Genomic DNA, 24,244 nt, shown 5'->3' with positions numbered 1-24,244 from the left:
GAATACTACTCTGCTATAAAAAAGAATAAAATAATGCCATTTGCAACAACATGGATGAACCTAGAGATCGTTATTCTAAGTGAAGTAAGCCAGAAAGAGAAAGAAAAATACCATATAATATCACTGATGTGGAATCAAAAACAAAAAAGGCCACTATGAACTCATCTGCAAAACAGAAACAGACTTGCAGACTTAGTAAACAATCCTATGGTTACCAGGAAAAGGGGGTGAGAGGGTAAATTTGGAAGTTTGAGATTTATAAATGTTAGCCACTATGTATAAAAACAGAATTAAAAAAAAAGTATATTCACATTGTTGATCAACAGATCTCCAGAACTTTTTCATCTTGGAAAAGTGAAATTCTGTATCCATTAAACAACTCCTCAGTTTTCCTCTCACAACCCCTAGTAACCACCATTCTACTTTGTTTCTTTGAATTTGACTACTTTAGATACCCCATATAAGTGGAATCATATAGTATTTGGTTTTTTGTGTGACTGGCTTATTTTACTTAGCATAATGCCCGCTAGGTTTATCCCTGTTGTAGCATGTGACAGTCTTTGCATCTTTATTGCCACCATCATTTTTTCATCTGAATGACTGCTATAGCCCAACTGTTCTCCTTGCCTCCAGTCTTGCCCACCTCTGATTCCTCTTCCATCCAGTGGCAAAATGCAGTTTGACCTTACTTAAAAACTTGATGCCCTGACTACCTTTAGAGAAAAATCTAAATACTTTAACCTGACAAGGGCTTTCACTAAGAGGCCCTAATACTACACTAGTTTCTGAGTTACATCTTCCCTTACTGCTCCCAAACTAGACACACCCTTGCTTCATCCATCTTAATTTTTTTCTTGATCGTACTATTTCCTGTTACTAGTCATTATTTGCTGGCAGTGAATCATAAATGAATCATGAATTTTAGTGAGGCTAACTGCGTTTGTCAGCTGTGGAGCTAACCTAGAGAGTTGATGTCAGAATGTAATAATTTAGAAATAAAATACGGACTTCTCATTTCCTAGCTTTTTGGACTTTTTCTCAACAACTAAAAGTAGTCTGATCTAAAACAAACAAACAAAAATCCTTAAGGAATATGTTGACCAAATTCATGTGAGGGGAAGGCTAGCAGAAAAAAAGATGGCAAATAGATTTTGTAAAAAGTTTCTTTTGTATAGCACAGGGAACTGTGTTCAGTATCTTATAATAACCTTTAATGGAAAAAATATGAAAATGAATATATGTATGTATATGCATGATTGTGACATTGTGCTGTACACCAGAGATTGACACATTGTAATTGACTGTATGTCAATTAAAAAAATTTTTTTAAAAGATGGGGAAATTTCTTTATTTTAAAGTCTTCATTCTATTTGGCTCCTTAACAAAGGGTACCATAAAGGTTTTTCTCTCTCACTCGCTGTAATTTAATTCAGTGAGTATTTGTTGAGGGCCTGTTATGTTGTCAATCCTATGAGTCAACAAAGTAGAAGTCTACCAAAGCAGTTTGTGTATCTTAAGTAGCTGTACATACTTCAATAATTACCCAGTTCACATAACTTCTTTGGTTTCTCAAGCAGTGTCTTCTGATACTAGATGGAAAATCATTAGTGTGTGGAGTGCATATACCTTCACAAAACCAAGTATGTAGTGTTTTGTGTTTTTTTTTAAACTAGTTCAATTGAGGCGGAACTAACATATTAGGCTGTCAGATAGGGCTGAAGTCTCCCTCTTTACACAAGTTTAGCAAATTATTACATAGGGTTAAAATGTATTTCACTGTTTGAGTCTGATAAAGGAAGCTTCTACCTCCCTTATCAACCTCCTCTATTCACCTTGTACTCCAGCCACATGGTACATCTGGTTTCTTAAATATACGTCTTGGTCTCTCATGTCAGTGCTTTTGCTCATACTATTCCTTATGCCTGAAAAGCTTCTAATCATATTCTTTCCTTTTCTACAAATTCTATTTATCTTTCAAGACTTATCTCAGATATTCCTCCTCCTGGTTTTCTTCTCTTTACCAGGTTACGTGCTTTCACTTTGGGCTTCCATCATCCTGGGCTTTCCTTTATCATAGCACTTAGAGCACCCTGTTATCTGTTTAAGGTTTGTCTCTATTACTAGACTGTTAGCTTCTTTCTGGCAGGTTTAAGACATTCTTGTGCTTAACTTGCTGCAGGGTAGGTGCTCAGTGACTCCTTGAATGAATAAATTGTACTGTTATTGAATGTTTGGTGAAAAAGTATCTGACTGCAGGAATAACAAAAGACCAATCCCAGATCTACTAAAAAGCTAATTGATTTTCAGCCACAAATTCTGGGCAGTGCAATCCTTATTCCTATATAGGCCGTGTCTGCTAGCAAACCTGGAACTCTGGCTCTTATAGAGAAAAAAACTCCCTAAAGGGAAGGGAACTAATAATAATAATAATGGAACACTTCTTTGTGTTGGGCACTAGGCACTTTGTCATTTAAGACTCTAATTCAGCCTTGTGAGGAACTTAATTTTTCCCATTTTACAGCTAAGGCAACTGAGGCTCGGTATTTTAGTTAGAAATTTAGCAATAAAGCTTTGATTAAACTCATGTTGTCTTACAGTCTGTGGTTTTTTCCTCCACATTTTGCTGTCTACCCAAAATTAAGGATCTTACGTAGTGAATTCTAGTTATCTGTTGTCAAAAGCTAACCACGAATTTCTTGAAACTATTAAAGCAGAACACGTGCCATAAAATAATGATAATTTTGTTTTACTGTTTTCAAAGGGCTTTCACAGTCACATGTAATAATCCAGGGGTGCCGTTCTTTTAGGATATTATCTGTTCTTTTAAAGAACATTAAAGTAATAGCACAGAACTTTGGTGCAATGGACACTAGTGTAGTTTAGCAAACACTGAATGTATTTCTTCAAATTAGATTATATTGCTTATACTTAAGTAAATTTTTAAGAAGATTATATAGTTCCTTCTACTTTTCCTGGAGACTTGAAGCCTAATAAATAAATGATATCCAGCTATTTTTAAAGTTCTATGCATAATTTAGACTGTATGGTTGCTGACATTCAGAAATCTATTTTCATCATAATATAAAATTGCGTTGTACTGCCCCATATCCTTGCGATCTTGGAAACTAGTTCTTTTCAAAGTTAGAGACAGAAAAAATTTATCTAGTCCTTGACAGGAAAAATTTTAAAGGGAGGAAAAAGTCCATCCAAACCATTGAAACGATAGAAACTCAGATTGCTGTAGTCAAATGAGCAGGTCCCTAAGAGCCAGTCATCTGCGGTCAAATCTGGACTCTGTTGTTTCCCTGCAGTTTTGACAATGGACAAGCTTCCCAAGCTTCAGTATCTTCATCAATAAAATAAGTGCTGGTAACAGTACTAGGTTGTTCAGGTGGTCGTGATTATTAAATGACACATTTAGAAAAACATTGCACAGGATTTGACATGCAGTAGGCCCTTAATAAATATTATTTGCTGTTTGGAGAGGTATATTTTTGAAACACATTAGGTATGTGTAGGTATCAAAGTCTTAGATGCAAAACTTTACCAGAAATCTGATCTTTCACACTGATCAGCTTTCGTTTCTGGAGCATGTAGTGACTGTGACAGTTTTCTCTTCTGTGTGGTATGCATATTCTCAGATATCTTCAGGAAGCCTGGGACATCATTTTCTCTTAAGGAGAAATACCTCTTGTCAGACTAAAATTAAGCAGGATTTATAGGGAAAATTACAAAGAAATGAGAAACCATAGTAATTTTGCTAGTTATGAAAGTAAGAGGATTTTTTCCCTTCCTGTCAATATTTGAATTCCTCTTGACTATAGGTACTTGAGTAAACATTGCTGTATGCTAATATGAGGCCATATAAGTGTAATCTATTCGATTGGATTGTATTGAGTTTGGGTTTTTTTTTTTCCTCTCAAGAAATTTTTATTTTTAAGTTGATCATTCAGTACAGTGTCCTGAAAAGTTTTCCTTTTTCTAGTCATGACCTGAAATACTTGATATTTCAACAATTAGGCAGGGCAAATATTACATAAGGTAAGCGGGCCAGATTGTGAAGAATACTAAAGGCAAGCTTTTTGAGGAAACAGCACTTCTTAATGACTTTGGATCTCTTCTTAAATGTAAAAGTACCTAAAACAAAGTTGTCATTCAATAAAGCTTTGTTGAATAAATTATGTTCTTGATTATCTTCTTACCTTGATAAGAATTTATAGACTTTTCTATTACATTTTTGGAAACCAAAAATTTATATCCATATTTAATACTCTCTGCTCACTCCTAAAATTTGAAAATAATCATATGTGAGAATGCTGATTTTTGTGCATTTAAATTTATCAACACAGTTTTCCATGTCATTTTTCTCCCAAAGGTGGGACTGATTTTTGAGTTATGTCATTGTTTTCAAGTAATGAACATATCCATGAGATAGAGTGTTTTGTTTTGATATGATTTGATTTGATTTGATTTGATTTGATTAGTTTATACTTCTGAGATTTTTGGAGCTTAATGTTAAACTTCCCTGTGTCCTGCTGGAAGGTTTGCAAGATTTCTATCAACTGCCTAGCATTTTCAGGGATGTACAGTTTATCTTACTAGGGAGATTCTTCTGTTTTCTTATCCTTATTTCAGTTTGAGTTTTCCTTTAAAATTCTTTTTTTCCCCATTATTGAAGAAATGGAAACTTCATTATATTTGGGTACCAGCTAATTATGTATAGCACATTCTCAGTGTTTATGAACTTAGGGTGAGACAGGTGCTATCAGTACCTGTTAGTAGGAGTGTAAATTGGTCAGACCAAAAAAATTAGCAGAAATGTGGATAGAGATTTCTGTATGAATATGTTCACTATAGTATCATGATACAAAATAACCACAACCCCCCTGGATATCTAAAAAAATTCATTTTTTGCAGACTTTAAAAAAATACTTATAAGTGAACAAATTAGAATATAAAACTTTGTATAAAGGCTTTATTCCATTGAGTATAAACTACACCAAGATATTAATAAGGATTTTCTCTGTGGGTGGGATTACAGGTGACAAATTTTGTTTTTCTTTATGACCTAGGTTTTCTGTAACATGTTACATATATAGTGACAGAAAAACTCCCAGTACTTTAAAAATCACTAATAGATAACTACAAAATAAAACTAGAGGGAAATTTACTAAATATTGACAATGGTTATCTTTAGATAGTGGGATGATGAATAACTTTTTGAGGGGGTTGTGAATAGCTTTTTGTCTTCATATTTTTTGTGCTTCCCAGGCTATCTGCAGTAAGCATACTATGTTTATAAGATGGAAAAAAAGTTATTTTATAAAGTTTATCACTACAGTCTACCAGGAATTTTCTTTCAGAGAAGTTTCTTTCTCTTTGAGACTCATATAATGATCTTTAGAGGAAAGACATGCTTTCTTTGCTCTGCTTGATAACTGTGGTAGACTTGAGAATCCCAATCTTTGTTATGTTTCTTCTATACAATTTCAGATTAAATTGGCTGAAATAGTAATATTGCTAGAAGTAAAGTGCCCTACCCTTTGAAACCTGGTAGAGTACAACGATCCATTTCACCATTAATATCTCAGACTTAAAGTATTTTTCTCATATATTTTTGCTACCTTGTGTTTAGCATATGCAGCCAAAAGCTTTTTAATAATCAGAAGTAACATTCATCCATTAATGGCTTTTATTCTACTTAGCTCTTAACACCTGAAACAAATGTTTTTGATACACTTAGGCCTTTGAAACCTGTTATTTTGAAAAAACCAGAGTGATTCTCATATACATGGATATGAAAGCAGGATGGATAACAGTAGTATCTTCTATTTCTAAAACGTTAGCTACTGTTTGTCAAGTGTCTGTCAGACACTATGATGGACACTGACAAACATAATTTTTACAACAGTTCTTCCAAGTAGTATTATTTCTCCTTTTTCCCCCTGGAGGAGGCACCTACGGTTCAGAGAGGCAGATTTGTTTAGGGTCACACAGTGAATGCTTAAGCTGAGACTGGATTCAAGTCTTTGTGAGTGCAGTGCTGGAGGACAGGACCTTTGTCTTATTTGCTATTGTGTATTCATTTGTCTGTAACCGGGCTTGGCATATACTAATAAGCATTCAACAGATAGCCTTTGAAAGAATGAACTGTATACCTAGAAGCTTTAAGTGGAGAACGTAAGAGATTGTTCTAGTAATGTAGGATTATATATAGAAGTGAGCCTGATAAAATGTAATGCTATTAGAAAGCCAAATGGAGGTACTTCTACCAAAATCTAGGTCATAGTAACAGATGACCAGATTAGGATCCTCTTTTTTGATTCAACTGTCTTAATTTGTTCTGAGTCCATTTGCCAGATCTCTTTTTCACTTGACTTTAATATTCAGTGAACAAAGAAAAAGCAAGACACCTGATGTTAGGTCCTTACCAGTGGGAAAAAAAGTCTGTGTGGAAACCTAAGTTATGTGTCAAGGAAGTAGAATGGTAGTTTCTTGATTGGGATTTGGATACTGGGAGCCTCAGGCTCTGTGGAGATGACATTGTGTCATTGTGGTACATGGATAAACAGAAACTTCTTTATAGCAGTCCTATGACAACAAAGACTAAATTCCAATTGGAAGAGAGGGTAGTATTTAGATAACTCATAGACATGGTTCTAGCTGTACGGTGAATTGCTGCAGAAGCCCATTTGTGACTCTAGCCCCTCTTTCTTGTATTTGTCACCCATGTCTCAAATATTCTTGGTTGCTAAGAGCCAGCTGAGTCATGGATTGGATACTAGCTAGCTGTGTAATCAGGATGGTCATAGCATGTAAGATTAAAGGAAATGGTAAAGTGCCAAGAACACAGTGTAGGGAAAAGTAGGAAAGGTTGTGTGTATCACATTTAATGCTCCAGTGTATCATGATCTGTTCTTGGAATGTCATTCTATGCTCAGACTCCTTTTACTCTGTCCTCTTCAGAAATTATTTTATTCTTAATCATCTGTCAAAAGGAGGCTGAGTTTAATATAAGATAGTGGTTTGCCACAGATCTGAGTAATGGTCATTGTGAAACCATCCTATGTGCTTAAAGGTACTTGATTTAATGGCTTAAAATCCATTAAGAACTTGTAGTTTAGCATCTCTCTTTGCTTGAATTGAACAGAGCTGAGGGTTTACCTTCTTTCATATTCCTATGAATTATGTCAGTTCAGCTTTAAGGGATGGCAGGGCTGTTTCCCCAAATCATTAGATCCATTCTCAGTTTCTGAATTCAGAACCCGACCATTTTTTAAATGTGATGACTTCCAACTGTAGTTACCTCAATTTATAGCTTATCAGCTCCATGAGAGCAGCTTCTATATCTGCTTTGTTCATCATTCAACCTGGGTCTAGCACTGTGTATGGTAAATATTGGGAACTTAATATTTGTTGAATGAATGATTAGAGAAAGAGGGCTCTGACTGATTAGCATTCAGCAAGAACCTAGAAGTACCTGCTAAGGAGCCTTTCTTCTAGATATCTTTTGTGATTTCTTTATCAATGCTGATGGCATCTGTGGACATCCTTGAAATTCTCTGTCTGTCTGTCTATCTATCTATCTGTCTATGTCTGTCTATCTAAGCTACCTGCTTAAGCAGTCTTGTAAAATATTTTATTGTAACTAGGGTTTGCAGAGACTAAATTTGAATATCCTCCGGCACATTGAAATTTCTCACCTCTAAGTGCTGTCTGTCTTTTAGCTTCCAGTATAGATGCGTTTAGGACCACCACTGGTACAGACTCAGAGAGAATTGTATTGTTAAAAGTCACCTACTTAGATAGTGGCAGAGCTAAAATTTGATGTCCTGTCTAATCCAGCTGGTTTCTGGGAGATAAATTTACCAATTCAGATTTCCCAGTATACCACATTATCTCCCTTATAAGTAGTTCTGCTGTTTGCTTTGGAAAAATCTATTGCCTTCTGTACTCTGAAAGGTTTTGTGGTATGTTCAGCATTTTTCAGTTATTTGGCATCATCATTAAGAATCACTTACTATTTCTAGTTTCTGCTAGCTTATTTTCAACTTTAAAATGAGTCTACAGATATAGTACTGATCTTGCCCGGGCATTCCTTCTATGGTTTTCATTTTAAAACATGTGAATTTTCTATGCAGGAGGCTATTTTAATTTCTCAGTCTTGGACAGTATTAGAATTTTCCTGTTTTTGTTTAAATTACCAAGAAGAATTAGTAGAAATCTTATTCCAAAAAAAAAGAAGTCTGCAGGAAATATTATTTCTTAATTTAAGGAAATGATTCTTATATACTTAAGCTTTAAATTAGTATCAGTATTAAATTACACCTTATAAATACTAAAATCTGATGTCCCACCTCACCTTTCAAATAATAATTTTCCTATAATTATGTAATCAATTCATTTAATCTTTATGTTTCTAAGACTTTGTGAAATTTTTTGTGCGGTGTTGACAACTTTTACTTTCATATGTTTGCCTTAATTAAAATTTAAATAGAGAATGACCTGTACTATAAATCAGCCTGGAACCCTTCTATTTACATTCTCTGTATTTGGGAAGAGTCTCAGACAATGAATTGAACCTCAAGCCCTTATTATGTTTTCACAGAATTGACATTTCCAGAATGTTTTCCACTGTGCCAGGAGCAGTTAGAGATCTTTTATATATATGATCCTTGAACCTTAAAACAACTGGCAGGAAGGCATTAATATTCGTATTTTATGCATGAAGAGTCTGAGACAAAGAGAGGAAGTGACTTATTCAAGATCATACAGTAAATAAGTGGCAGAGCCAGGATTCCAGCCCATGTCTACTTGACCCTAAGACCTGGTTTCCCGCACCTAGCAGGCATAGGATGGGTTGAGAATGGCATCAAAATTGAACAAGCTCATATTCATGTTTATTGTGTCTGATTTATTTGATGGTAGATTAGGAGGTTAAGACATGTAGTCATGATAGAAGTCACTTGGGTTTTGTTTTTTGGTTTTTTTTTTTAAACCACTAAAGCCTTGAGGAGGGAGGCACCACTTAATTGCATCTGGTCTTGACCATAAACAAAGTTCACAGTAATTGAAGGCCATAAGGCATTTGATGTTTTGCCAGTTCATTACTACTATTATTATAATCTATGTTATTTAAATGTTCCTTGGGAAAAAAGCTTTAGTACATTAAAAAAATTTTTCTATCTATAGTGTTTCTGTGTGCTTCAGTCACCTCAACAAGGAAGAATAAGTCGTCTTATCATTGCATTTCTAAGATAGCCATTTACGTTTTCTGGAACAGGCATCAGGTTCCCAGTATTTAGAAATCATTACTTTGTATTCACTTAACAGTGTGCATGCATCCCTTGGTAGAGTTTACTTTTTAGCTATAGAACATAGTCCTTCTATGTAAAAACCTAATCCTAGATCTGTAAATTTAAGACTCTGAACACAGAGAGACTCTACTGGTTATTTGAGCCAAGTCTGGCATGAGATTCTTCTGGCAAATATTTCCATTTTATTCCAGTTGAATTACTGACATGGCCAGCATTAGTATTTTAGGATGCTTGTTCATGAAGGCTTACCTTGGGTGTTGAATGTTATCTGTCTCTAAGGAGTCACATTATGAAGATTTAAGGGGAAAATATAATAATAAATAATAGCTATCCTTTTAAAAAGAATCTCTACTATCTGCCCTGGGACCTTACCAGATGCTTTATATACTTTATTGGAGTCTTTTCATGTAACCTGCAGAGTGGATATTTCCCCATTCTGTAGATAAGGATACTAAATATCAGAAAGGTGAGTTAGTTGGTGTAATATTCATCATTTACGTAAAGTGCATGCTATCGATAATCAAACCCAGGTCTGACTGACTTCAAGGTTCTTCCTTTCTGTTATTCTATATTATTCATGGCAGCAATTCTGTGGAGACCCTACATTTAGTTGATTCATATGTTTAGGAAGAATTTGTTTTTGACACCGAATACCATTCTGGAGCATTTTAATTTCTCTGGCCACTGCTACCTACCTGCCACTACTGTCTTAATATTTTTCATAATTTCTTTATTACAGACCAAGAAAAAAATGAAACCTTTTCTTTCAAAATGCTTTTTTTTAGACACCTCTCAAATATCATGGTGCTAGCTACCTTGTCATCTTGTCACTGTGTTTTTTGCTTAGAAATTAATTTCTTTTATGTCCAGCTGGATATATAGTTGAAGACAGGTATTCTAGATATTAGCATGGTCGTGATCAATGCTGTCCACTAGGACTCTCTGCAGTGATGGAAATGCCCTATGTCTGCGCTGTCCAGTATGATAGTCATGAGACACGTGGGGCTATTGAGGGCTTGAAATGTAGCACTTGGGACTGAGGAACTGAATTTTAAATTTTATTTAATTTTGATTGATTTAAATTCAAGTAAAAATAGCCACATGTTTATAGTCATGTTGCCACATGACTGTAGCACAGTTTGAGGTAGTAATTGATGCTTATGTTTGATGAGTAATGATAGAATTTGAGGAAATCCAATAATTAGTAGTTTAAAAGTTGCTGATTTGTTTTCGAGCAACATAAAATTTGGCATGTGTTTATTATCTTAAAGCCATAGGACCAAATAGAGTAGAACAGTTCATATTTCCAAAGTACTTTTTGATCATTCATGATCTCATTTGATGAATATTTCAGGTACGATATCTTGGGATTTGTGTTTGCTAATTGATCACAGAAGAAAGACAGGAGAACAAAACCATTTACAACTTATGTGTAGGGTCTCCTCTTGTTGAAATGGATACGTTCTGGCCCATTGGTGCTCAGGCTGCAGCATGAGGGCCTGGACAGGAGAATTACCCCTCTCCTCTCACCTAGAATGTCCGTTAATCTCATTTTTTAGATCTAAATAGAGGGAAGTAGAGGCAACTTCTAAATTTAGCCAAGGAGCTATAATAATTTGATAACCAACAAAAGAAAGTGTAGTTTTCCTTTCTAGTATTTCAAAATAAGTCCTCAGGGCTTTGATTTTAGTTCTTTGTTTCGGAAAATACAATCCAGAACTCAGAAATGTTCTGTGTAAGATTAGTTTTTAAATTGATACATATCTTCTGAGGAAGCTTTTGATGGAATTAAGTAATAGATTTTATATGATATTTTGAAGAAAAATTTGCTTACCTGGACTCTTGATTTGGTTTCATTTTGATTGTCTTATGAAATAATTTGTAATATATATTAATTTTATTATGTGTTACTAAGTAGCATATTTTTTTCTCTGACATTTTATTTGTAAAATGCTCCTCTCCTTTCTATCAGAGCTCACAACTAATCAACTCTGGGTGCTTTTGATTTTTTCGACTGCCAGGGCATTGAATGAAGTTCCCTGTAGTGAGAAAAGAGAGCACATGGGACTCGTGACTTTATGTACTCCAACAATAGAGCTTTTATGACATTGGAGGTGGTTAAAAAAGCTAGAAGTAGCTCTTAAACATGGCATCGCTGTGTTGCCTTTTTTTTTTTTTTTTTTTTTTTTTGTATTCCCAGAGCTGCCAGGAGTGCATTGGGCCTGTAATTTCCTGTTCTCTGAATCCCCCATCTTTCTGCAGCTCCAAGCTTTGTGTCCCACAGCCTGTGACTCTGTGCTAACAAATCGCTATTGTCCAGTGGGGCGAATGGTGGCTGGAACTAAAGAATTGCTGTCTGGTTTCTATTCAAATCCAGGTAGTGAGATATATGAATGGACTTTTCGGATCGTCATGTGAATAACGTCTGCTCGGCATGAAGGCTCAGAGCCACACTAGGAAAGATTAACTCCTAGACTGACCACTAACATCCTTTGTGGTAGGAGGTAGAAATATTCCCCAGTATCATTTTATTCACACTTAATTTTCCATTTCATCTTCCAAAAGTAGAGTTAGCCATTCAACTATTAAGCTACTTTTCTCTCAAGTTTTAGTGTTTCTGTTGATAATATGGAAGTTTGGGAAAATGCTAAGTTGTTTTTCACTTAGAACACTATTATTTTCTGTCAAAAGTTTTGTACTTTACAATTATAATGGCATAAAGCTATCTTTATAGCATACATGCAAAAATGAGAGAGAGCGAGAGAGAACGAGATGCTTTTTCCAAGAAACCAACCTTTTTAAAACGCTTTCCTACCATTGAAGGGAAAATCTCCTTTTCCCCCCCAATGCATTCTACTTTGCATTTTTTTCTCCCAAAGTCCAAATTTATACAGAGAAAAAAGAAACAACTTCAAATGCAATATACTAACAAAACAAACAAGCCTCCTTCAGATTAGGAACCACCTTAAGCATTTGTAAGTATAGCAGAATCAGGATTTTTAAAATTAGATTTGGAAGCTGGACTATAATTCATAATTCTCATCTATCCTTGGAAAATTGTTATATTATCTTTCTCCTGTATACCTGAAAAAATGTCCACAGGCTTAAAGGGCCATGCGTTTTACATTCCTTCCATATCGCAGGTAGTATGGAATGGAGAGCCTTTTATGTTTCTTTTTGTCTTAAACTCAGACAGCTTTGTAAGCAGTAGTGTGTAGATTACAAGAGTTAGACAAAAGCAGGCGCGACTGAGAAGAGTTGAGGAGGGGGGAGAGCTTGGGGCACTTCCTGTCACTCAACACATTCCAGATCACTAAAAAATTTCCACACCCTCTGCATTCCCTCTTGTCCACCCCAGATCCCAGTAATTTCTGATTCCATATGTTGTGGTATTTATCACACTCCTCGTTATCACTGGGCTCTGGCAAGACTGCTTCAGAGGAGATGCATTCCTTTAGATTGCACAAAGCATAGCTGGGAAAATGGCTGGCAGTTTCAGAATCTAGTCACGATCGCACGCATGAGCACCTCACACATCCATGCCCCTTTCCCCCCTTCTCCCGCCCCTGCAGCTGGCTGACCTGTCTCACCCACTGCTGGCCTATCGAACGGCCAGGACTGTCTGGTTTTGGCTCATGCCTTTGTCCATGTCTGGCTTAGTTCCTCTCTGTCTACGCTTGCCTCTACCCCCACCGCCCCAGGCGGCACAAGTGTTTGGCCACACAAAACTACAGATAGAAAAGGTAGTAAAAACTTCAAACTTTGCTAGATTCTCCAACAGTTTATTCTTTTGTTTATTTAATTTTTTCCTTCTTTAATACTTCATTTTAAGAAAACAAATACAAAATTATCTAAAGGCAAAGAATGCAAAGCAACCTTTGTGTTCCTTATAATAACTGACTTCATAACTCTCTCCAGCTGCGTTATGGGGTGTGTATAAAAAGCTTCTGTTCTGAGAACAAAGGAGCACGTGCAGAAATGAGACTAAAAAATCCACTGACAGTATTTCACCACACAAATTACTTTAAAGATTTTAGTCAAGCCTCTCAACAGATTCAATGTTAAAATGGTTTTTAGTTTTTTAAAAAAAAATTGAAAGTGCTTACCCAGTAAAAGAACCGAAGTAGTCCTGAACTGTTACGTAAGACTTTTTACAGTTGGATCTTTGTCAAAAGGGGGTGGGGGTGATGGGAGAAAGCAGCAACAACAATCAAAAAAGTTCGAGCTGCTGTGGCTTAGAGGACAACTTCTGTGTTTCCAGATAGGATTCTTGCTGTAGAAATGGAACTTCCAGCCAGCACAGCATCCTGTCCCGGTAGAGAAATGAGTTTGTCAGTAAAAAAAATTAGATACTGGAACCCAGGCTAGACGAGGTATTGAACCGCGCCAGATTTCCTTGCAGCCCTGTCTGCTCAGCTCGCATTGAACTATATATGACCCAGATGATGGACAGAAGCACATTCAGTCATGTGCACACTGGAAGAAAGCGGATTTGCTGGTCCCTGGCAGTGCAGGGGTTTGTCTTCTGATTGGGCTGTGCCCTGATCAGTGAAATGTGAAGCCCTCACCATTCAGAGGCCGTAATTCAGGACTGGCAGTTTGAGTGTCTGACTGCCTCTAGTCACCGAGAGAGACTTTGAAGGTGTTGCTTTTGTTTGGTGGCATTACCCACCCAGAAGTTGCTTACACCTATGTACTGGTGTCAGGAGCAATGCTGGTCTTTCTGAAATGCAAGAAGAAAGCCGACTTTTCCTGAATTCTGTCATCTTATTGTTGATGAACTTTGCTCTGACTTACACCAATTATTTGATTTGAGAATTTTTGTGATCTTAACCAAAGCTCATGTCCAGACCACACCCTGGCCCTGATTTTATGGATTTGATAAGGTAAAAATAAAGATGGCATTGGACTTTGAAGCTTCCTAGATGATATAAATTGCACTTAATGAAAATTGGATGGATGGACAGCAGAGAAGTTAAGATTTGGTTCTGGAGTCTTTGAACAGGCTAGGAAAAAGCTTTATCTTCTATTATCCCCTTTGTGTGGCTGTTACTATGATCCCGGTTCTTAGTCACATAGGAGACTACCAAGGCTTAGACCACACTGAACTGTGACATAGCCTTTAATTATGCAAGACAGCCACAGTCTACTCTCTCTAGTCTATCTAAACTAAGGTCCTTGGGATTTATTTCTCATCTTTCTGGGCCGCTAGGAAACCAGGTCATTATTTGGACTGTCAGTTGTGACATTTTTGTTTAATACGAAAAGTTGCTTTGTTTAATACAAGTTAACACTGTTTTTTAAAATTTGAAGCAATAAAGTTGTATTATGGGGCCTTAGATATATGAAACCTACTCTATGTGGACCAATTTTTTTTTCCAGGGACTTTCTTGTCTCTTTAAGAATTAGTTTATATAACCCTAAACTGGTATTTAGACTACAAATACTTTGGTTTATTTTCCGCCTCTCTTATACACTTATGGAAATAAACCCATGGTGAGTTTATAGCATCTGTCTATTTTGCTGTAAATTCTTGGTTTGGGTATTTAAGTACTTGTGATTTTTTAGATGTTACACAGCATCCTATGTGTAGGGACTGCCCAGGAATTCTTTTCATATCTTAACCTGGAGAAGCTAGGTTGATTGGCTACCCGATAAAACAATGATCAAAGTCAGAGAAGAAGGGATACACTCCCTCTCTCTTTTTGTAAGCTACAGAACAATCATTCCTTTTTTTTTAAATTGTGGTAAAATATACATAACAAATTTTCCATTTTAACTATTTTTTTAATTGAAATATAGTTGATTTACAATGTTGTATTGGTTTCTGGTATACAGCAAAGTGATTCAGCTATATGTATGTGTATGTATATATATACACACTTATATATTTTTCATATTCATTTTCATTATACATTTTATTACAAAGTATTGACTATAGTTTTCTGTGCCATACAGTAGGACCTTGTTGTTTTATCTATTTTATATAGTGTGTATCTGCTAATCTCGAACTCCTAATTTATTCCTTCTCCCACCTTTTCCCTTTAGCAACTGTAAGTCTATTTTCTGTCTTTGAGTCTTTTTCTGTTTTGTAAGTTCATTTGTGTCATTTTAAAAGATTCTACATATAAATTATTTCATACGATACTTGTCTTTATTCATACTAAGTGAAGTAAGTCAATCTCTAGGTCCACCCATGTTGCTGTAAAGGTGTTGTTTCATTCTTTTTAATGGCCAAGTAATATTCCATTGAATATAGACACCACATCTTTTTTTATCCATTTATCTGTCAATGAACATTTAGATTGCTTCCATGTCTCGGCTGTTGCAAATGGTACTGCTATGAACTTTGGGGTGCATGAATCCATTTTAACCATTTTTAAGTGTACAGTTCTTTAGCATTAAGTATGTTCACATTGTTGTACAGTCATCCCCACCACCTTTCTGGAACTTTTTCATCTTTTCCCCAAACTGAAACTGTGTACCTAACACTTTCTTATTCCTCCCTCCCCCCAGCCCCTGGCAATCACCATTCTACTTTCTGTCTCTACAAATTTGACTATTCAAGGTACCTCATAAATGTAGAATCATACAATATTTCTCTTTCTGTGACAGGCTTACTTCACTTAGCTTACTATCCTCTAGGGTCATCCACAATATGGCATGTGTCAGAATTTCCGTACTTTTTAAGGCTGAATACCACTCCTTTGTGTATATATATATATCCTTTCACCTGACAGTGGACACTTGAGTTGCTTGCACTTTTGGCTATTGGGAAAATCATTCTTGATCATTCTTCTTACAGTCTTTTGAGGGTTTCTTTATGGAGTTGTTCTGACCCATCTTAGAAGCTATTCCATTTTATAAGTTGAAAGGGTTTGGATGTGCCTTTCACTGATAGAGACTAAGTAGGCCCTAACATCAGGTTTGCTCGAGAAGAGCAGATTCTTTTAATCCTTCTTGGATGAGACTTAATACACGATTCTTTCATACTTACTTTTTATGGGTTTATCTTTCCTATTACACTGTGAGCTCTTCCTGGGTAGAGACTGTAGTCAGTTCTTCTTGAATTGTGCCTGAGACCTATAACAAAGTAGACATAGGTAAAAATTAGTTGGAAAAAAGGTGAATTAATGAATAATAATAGAATAATAACCAATTTTATTGGATTTTTGTTGTGAGAGATGTTATATATATATTATTTAATTTTCAAAACAGCCCTATAAGATAAAGTACTGTTACCTTCATTTAATAGATGAGGAAACTTGTTTAAGGCCTCACAGCATGTAGAAGATATAATTAGGATTTAAACCCTTGTCTCTTTTGGCTCCAGATCCATTATGCAAACTGCACAGTGAGGTGATGATCAGTGGGTTTGGAAGCAGGAGATTTAGCCTAAGCATTGATTCCAAATCAGATATTCTTGCATTAGGTATCAGGAGCTATAGCCCTATGATAGATAATGGTTCATGTGTTGATACTCAGAGGAAAGCTTGACACATTAGTAACTTGAACCTTTTGTATAGCTCTTTAGCTGAACAGCCCCTTGTTGAACTCAGTTAACAGATATTCCCATGTATGTAAATTCCTTCTCATGTTATTTTGAAAATGCAGTTACATAGAGTGTACTGGAATGGATGTATTGGTGTTCTTCCTTGGTTTGTTAATTTGGCAGATAAGTATGTATAGAATGGCGTCATTTATATATATGTATGTACACGGCACTGTTCTATGTGCTAAGGAGAGTTAAGAATAAAACAGAAAAGATTCTTATGAAACTTGCACTCTGATAAGGAAAAAAATAAGTTTACAAAGTAATGTAAAATAAAACAGGAAACCATGCTATGAGGAAAATTAAATAGGGTAATGTGATGATGGAGAATGCCTTGGGGCTGGAGTAGTCAGATGGAGGACTCCTTTAATGAGGAAATAGTCAGGAATGCTTCTCTGAGGGACTGAAATATACAAGCTGAGAGCCAAACAATGACAAGAAGAATCCCAGCATATGAAGAGCTGAAAGAAATGGGATCTGTGCCGTGAGAACAAGAGATGTAAGAGCTCTAAGATACGATTGAGCTGGGTGTGTCTGAGGAGCTGAAAGTGGCTAATGTGGAGTGAGTGCAGGTAGGAGGTGATGTTGGAGAGGAGGGATGGGACCCTATCACATGGGGCTTTGTAAGCTGTGGTAAGAAATTTGGATTTCCCCCAAATTAGTTTTTTTTCCCCCAAATGGTAGGAAATTGGAAAGTTTTAAGAAGAGTCCTCTTGACACCACCATTAACTGGAGTCCTTCCCAAACGAGGCTTTGCCAAGGCTTTCGCATATTAGTGGCGAGCTCTGGGTGTCCTAGCAGAGTGATATTTCTTTTAGAATAGTCCTGGGGCTAACATTGGGTTCACTGCTCTTTACACATCAGAGAGGGCTTGTCTGACAAGAGCCTTTTGTTGTTTTGACTACATCACTGTTGTCTGGATAGGGTTTTGCATGCTGCTTTTCTGTATTAATTTAGGCTAAAATTCAGTTCTTAATTAGACCTGATCTTTCTGTGTCAATAATTTAGAAGGACATGTCCTTGGCAAACGATGATGGCTGACAGTTTCATTTATATGATATACTTAAAGAAGTACTGATGACAAGTAAAGAGGAATTTTCCCAGTATTCTTAAATAAGATTGTATTCAGATATTCTGACTCTAATAGGCTTAATTGCTAGCATTTCACCTACATTATTTGTTTTTTTTCCAAATACTCTGAAAAATAGCCAATATGACATTACACACCTGATAGTCTCTCACTTTATAGGTCAGTGGCTTTCAGATTTTTTCGACCATTATCCTCTGTAAGAAAGATGCTTTATATTGCAATCCATTATACACATTTTTATATATATCTGTATATAATATCTATATGTATCTGAAACCATTCCTTTATGAAATAGAACTTGTCTTTATTACATATAGTCATCTGATACTTTCTTTTATTTTTTCACTTAAAAAAATGTTATCTGCAAGCTACTAAATTGATTTCACAACCCACTGAAGGGGCAACCCAAACTTTGAAAAACAGTGTAGGGGAGATAACTGACTCTCAGAAAGGTTGTGACTTTCCAATGTCACGTAACAAGGAAGTTGCAGAGCTGGGACTTAAACCAAAGGTTAATTCCAAGGCCCTTACTTGTTTTACCACATTGTATAGCTTTTCTAGTGATAATAATCTTTAATGAAACTGAACAAAAATGAAACACCATTTAAGTGACCTTAATTGTGATTATATAAAATGTACATGTCCCAAAGCAGAGGCTGCAGGAAGAGGCAGAAACACTCTTCCTCTGATCATTTTAAGAGCTGTTGGCCACTTGGAGTTGCCTTCCATGTCTTGGACAGAATGCAGTTGATAGTACTCATTAGTTATGCTGGAAACTTGCAGGTTCCCAAAGCCCTTGTATCTCATTACTCATCTACCCCTGAGCTAATCTTGGCTTCTTAAAATAATAGCTGTGTAAGACCCAGCTTCTGAGAGTGAGAATGTGGACTTTAAAAAGTGAGCTGTTGCAATGTAAGTTGGAGTCAGTGCTCAGACATGAGAAAGGATATATCTAGGGTCTGAATCCAGCCCTGCTGTCTCTGACCTGGTCATGGTACTGGCTGAGTTAATTCTGTAGAGGAGAAATCATGTTCTTCTTTCCCTCTAGAGGATAAGACTGTATCAAAGGGGAAGGGAGGGGAGCGAATGCCTGTTGTTTGTACTCTAGGCCTGTACTCTAGGCCCTTTTGACATAGATTTTAATTGAATTCTCACAACAATTCTGTGAGGGGAAAATTATTATCCTTAATTTTTTTTTTATTTTATTTCTTAAATTACCATGAAGGAAAATTGACTGTTGAGTATATAATTTTTTGAATTTGAACGTATGTATGATTTATGTTAGCACCTCCATAATCAGGGTGCAGAACACTTACAGTGATCCCCAAAACTATCTTGTGTATTATCTGTTTTACAGAGAAGAAACATTAAGGCTCAGAAAGAGGAAATGATTCTTAAACAATCACACAGTCAAGTAGTGGCTGAGGCTGGAACAGAAAATTTTTAAAATCATACCTTTACCTCAGAGCTGAACTGGATCTCTGAGTTGATGAGACTGTGTAGAGGGGGACATTACTAGGCTTTAAGAATAAAGGATTATGTCATAGGATGGAAGCCTTGAAAACCTAACTGTGGAAATAGAGCTGCTTTTTCACTCCTGTGCAGTGTGAGGTTTGTCCAGAGTACTTCCAAGACTTTTCATCAATACAGATTCAGAGTTTGGGGCTGGTTTTCAGTCTTAAATGAAAAGCAGGAGTTTGCTTTTCTGCTAGTTTTCTTTATTAGCCAGCTGGGGTGTTTTGTGTGTGTGTGTGTGTGTGCGTGTGTGTGTGTTGTGTTTTGTTTTATTTCGTTTTTCTTTCTTCTGCCATGGTTTGGATCTTCCCCCTGCTCTTTTGGGCTTAAATTGGGTTGATTCTCCAAAGCTCATGGATCTTGTTATTTCTTGGGTAGGCAGAAATAGTCAGGTGCCAGTGTCTGCTAGGGAAAAGAGTAACATCATGTGGGTAGGGTTAGATTGAAGGCAGACCATAAACGGTTACTCCTGTGGCTGCCAAGAAAATACTTTTTTTTTTTTTTTTTTTTTGGTGAAGATGAGACAGGCCCAATGTTAGTCATTTGATTGTATAATTAAAGCAGGGATTTGGGGGTAGTTTGAGGCCTTTAGATGTAAAATGAGGCCTCTTTTTTTCTCCCCCACTTTGTCTTCCCAGGGATCACACGAAGGGTAAAGATGACAAAGTAGAATGAGCAAAAAAATAAAAGAGTTGAGAACTACCATGGGCCAGGCTGTATGGTAATGTGCTTTGCAAAACTGTTAACATTGAATTCTTACAATGTCCTTATTAAGTTAATACTGTCGTTTCCTCATTTATACAAAGAAAACTGAGGTACAGAGAGGTTAAGTAGCTTCACAATTCCTAAGACCGAGCCAGTAATCCAGCTCCGGTTTTTTTGTGGGATTTTGTTCTGTTTTGTGTGTGTATAGGTTTTATTTTGTTTCTGTTTTGTGTGTCTCCAAAGCTCTCTCTTTGTATTACCTATTTACTGTCTTTACTAAAGCACTTTCAATGTCTCTCAAGGGTGTTGCCTGGGTTCAGAGAATGGTAGTGGTGACTATACCCCTTAGGACAGATTCCCCCTCCCCCAAGTATCAAATCATTTCTGAACATTTCAAGTGTAAAAAGAGATTCAGTTCAGAGTTGTGTTATGGTGACTTCACCATCATTTAAAATTCAGGCCATCAAAATTTGGGGGAGCTGATTATGACATAGAGGAACCTAGGGCTGTTGAGATTTGGAATATCCCCTGATCTAGAGCCTCATGGTTACTGGGCAGGAAGTGACCAAAAGCAAAAAGCATGGGCTGAGCCCACATGGGGTCAGACTGTATCACAGGAAGAAGCCAGGAATGAATTCCAGGTCAGAGAGAGCTGAACCTAGGCAGCTACCAGGGCTTCCGAAGGATGTGATTCAGAGGTAGGCCATTGGTGGCCAGTGCTTTGGCCTGACTTCCTATTTGTAATTACAACTAGGCCTCTCCCAGCAGGTCTATTAACCTTTTACATAGAGAGGTCATGTTCAGGAGATATCTGACACTGAAATTACACACTTTCTAGAAGTTTACATGTTCACCATTCCCGTTGGAGTCTTAAGTGCCCACTGAGAAAACATGACAGAAATTAATTTAAGCAATTTTAAGGGAGTCCTTTTAACTTTAAGGATTTTGGATATATAGTTTTCTTCTTTGTAACCATTGTTACCTCCCCCTTTTTTCCCCAGGCTCCCAGGGGCAATAGCTATTAATACTTGAAAACTTAGAAAATTGGTATTTTTTTCTTTTACGTAAATTTTATTTAATTAATGAACTTTATTTTTAGAGCAGCTTTAGGTTTACCCCAAAACTGAGTGGAAAATACAGAGAGTTCCAGTATATTCCTTGTCCTCAACATGCATGACCTCTCCTACTATCAAGATCCAGTACCAGAGTGGTGCATTTGTTACAGTCGATGAACCTGCATTGACACATCATGATCACCTAAGTCCATAGTTTACTTCAGGGTTCACTCTTGGTGTTGTACATTCTGTGGATTTTGACAAATTCATAGTGACATGTATTAGCATTGCAGTATGGTACAGAGTAGTTTCATTGCTCTAAAAATTCTCTGTGCTCTGCCTATTTTGCCCTTCCTTCCTCCTTCCTAACCACTGGCAGCTACTAATCTTTTTTACTGTCTTCGTGGTTTTGCCTTTTCCCAATTGTACACAGTTGGAATCATACAGTATGTGGCCTTTTTAGATTGGCTTCTTTCACTTAGTAGCTTACATTTAACTTTACTCCATGTCTTTTCATAGCTTGATAAGCTCATTTCTTTTTAGCACTGAATACTATTCCTTTGTCTGGATGTACCAGAGTTTATTCACTCACCTACTAAAGGACATCTTGACCACTTCCAAGTTTTGGCAATTATGAATAAAGCCGCTATAAATATCTGTATGTAAGTTTTTGTGTCGACATACATTTTCAGTTCATTTGGTAAATACCCAGGATGATTGCTTGATTGAATGGTATGAGTGTGTTTAGTTTTGCATGCAGCTAGCAAACTGTCTTCCAGGGTAGCTGTACCAGTTTGCTTTTCCAGCAGCAGGGAATGAAAATTCCTGTTGATCTGCACCCTCACCAGCATTTGGTATTGTCTTTTTTTTTTTTGGCTATTCTAATAGGTGTGTAGTGGTATCTCATTGTATTAATTTGCAATTCTGTAATGACAGATGATGTTGAACATTTTCTTCTTATGTTTACTTGCCATCTTGTGTATCTTCTTTGGTGAGGTTTCTATTAAGGTTTTTCACCTGTGTTTTAATCGGGTTGTTCATTTTTGTGTTGTTGAAGTTTTTTTTCCTTCTAGTGGAGTTTTAAGAGTTTCTTTTACAATTTTTTTTATAACAGTCCTTTATCAGATGTGCCTTTTACAAATTTTTTCCTCATCTGTGCCTTGTCATCTTATTTTCATGACATTGTCTTTAGCAGAAATTTTTCATTTAACTGAAGTCTAGCTTACTAATTATTTCTTTCATAGATCATGCCTTTGGTGTTGAATCCAACAATTCATTGCCATGCCCAAGGTCATCTAAGTTTTCTCCTGTGTTATCTTCCTGGAATTTCTTAGTTTTTGTTTTGATCCATTTTGTCTGTGATCCATTTTGTGTTAATTTTTGTGAAGCGTGTAAGGTCTGTGCACAGATTCATTGTTTTACATGTGGATATTCAGTTATTCCAGCACCATTTGTTGGAGACTATCTTTGCTTTTAGTGTTCTTACTTCTTTGTCAAAGATTATTTGGTTATATTTATGTGGATTTGTTTCTAGGCTCTCTGTTCTGTTCCACTAGTCAACTTGTCTCTTCTTTCCTCAATACCACATTGTCTTGATTACTGTGACTTTATAATTCTTGAAGTCAGGTAGTGTCAATTCTCCAGCATTGTTCTTCTCTTTCGGTATTTTATTGGCTATTAGAGGTCTTTTGTTTTTCCCTGTAAACTTTAGAATCAGTTTATTGATATTCACAAAGTAGTTTACTGGGAATTTGGTTGGGATTGCATTGAATCTATAAATCAAGATGGGAGGAACTGGTATCTTGGTGATATTGTCTCTTCCTTATCCATAAATATATAATTTCTCTCTAGTACTTTGATATTTATAATCAGAATTTTGTAGTTTTCCTCATATAGATCTTGTATCATTAAATATTGATTCAGTTTCTTGAATAGATAGTCCTGTTTAGATAGTCTGTTTCTTGTTTGAGTATTGGCAGATTATGTCTTTCAAGGAATTGGTTCATTTCAACTAGGTCATCAAATTTGTGGGCGTAAGAGTTGTTCATAGTATTTCTTTATTCTAATGTCTATGTGATCTGTACTGATGTCCCCTCTTTCGTTTCTGATATTAGTAATTTGTATCTTTTTTTCTTAACCTGGCTAGAAGATTATCCATTTTATTTATATTTCAAAGAACCAACTTTTGGTTTTGTTGATTTTCTCTGTTGTTTCTTATTTTCAATTTCACTGATTTTTTTCCTCTAGTTTTTATTATTTCTTTCTTCTGCTTGCTTTGGGTTTAATTTGCTCTTCATTTTCTAGTTTCCTAAGGTGGAAGCTTAGATTATTGATTTTAGATCTTTTCTAGTATTCAATTTTCAGTTGTAATATGGAATTCAAATTCAATTCTAATACATTCCGTGCTATAAATTTGCCTTTAAGCGCTGTTTTCAGTGCATCCTTCAAATTTTGATAAGCTGTATTTTCATTTTCATTTAGTTCAGAATGGTTTTTCAATTTCTCTTCAGATTTCTTCTTTGACCCACATGTTATTTAGAATTGTATTGTTTAATCTCCAAGTATTTTAAGTAATTTTCCAGCTATCTTGCTGATATTGATTTCTAGTTTAATTCCGTTGTGATCTGAGAGCATATGTTGTTTGATTTATATTTGAATTTGTTAAGGTGTGTTTTATGACCCTGAATGTTGTCTGTTTTGATGGATATTCACATGAGCTTGAGAAGAATTTGTAATCTGCTGTTTTTGGATGAAGTAGTCTGTATATCCATTATATTGAGTTGATTTATAGTGCAGTTTAGTTCAACTATGTCCTTACTGATTGTATGGCTGTTGGATCTGTCCATTTCTGTTCAGAAAAACAGTGTTTTGATGACAGCCCTGCTTTCTTTTGAATGGTGTTACCATGATACATCTTTCTCCATCCCTTTACTTTTTATCTGTCTGTGGGTTTCTAATAGACAACATATAGTTTAATCTTGTTTTTGGATCCACTCTGACAATGTCTGTC

At 36.0% G+C, this 24,244-nt stretch overlaps 1 protein-coding gene across 2 annotated transcripts in view; it reads left to right on the top strand.

Annotated features, from left to right (window-relative positions):
- Positions 1-24,244, top strand: part of NR6A1 (nuclear receptor subfamily 6 group A member 1) — a 204,165-nt gene that overhangs the window by 77,260 nt on the left and 102,661 nt on the right. The window lies entirely within an intron of this gene.

Source organism: Camelus dromedarius, chromosome 10, assembly GCF_036321535.1.
Source record: "Camelus dromedarius isolate mCamDro1 chromosome 10, mCamDro1.pat, whole genome shotgun sequence".
NCBI lineage: Eukaryota > Metazoa > Chordata > Mammalia > Artiodactyla > Camelidae > Camelus > Camelus dromedarius.
This window is presented reverse-complemented; position numbering and strand designations above follow the sequence as displayed.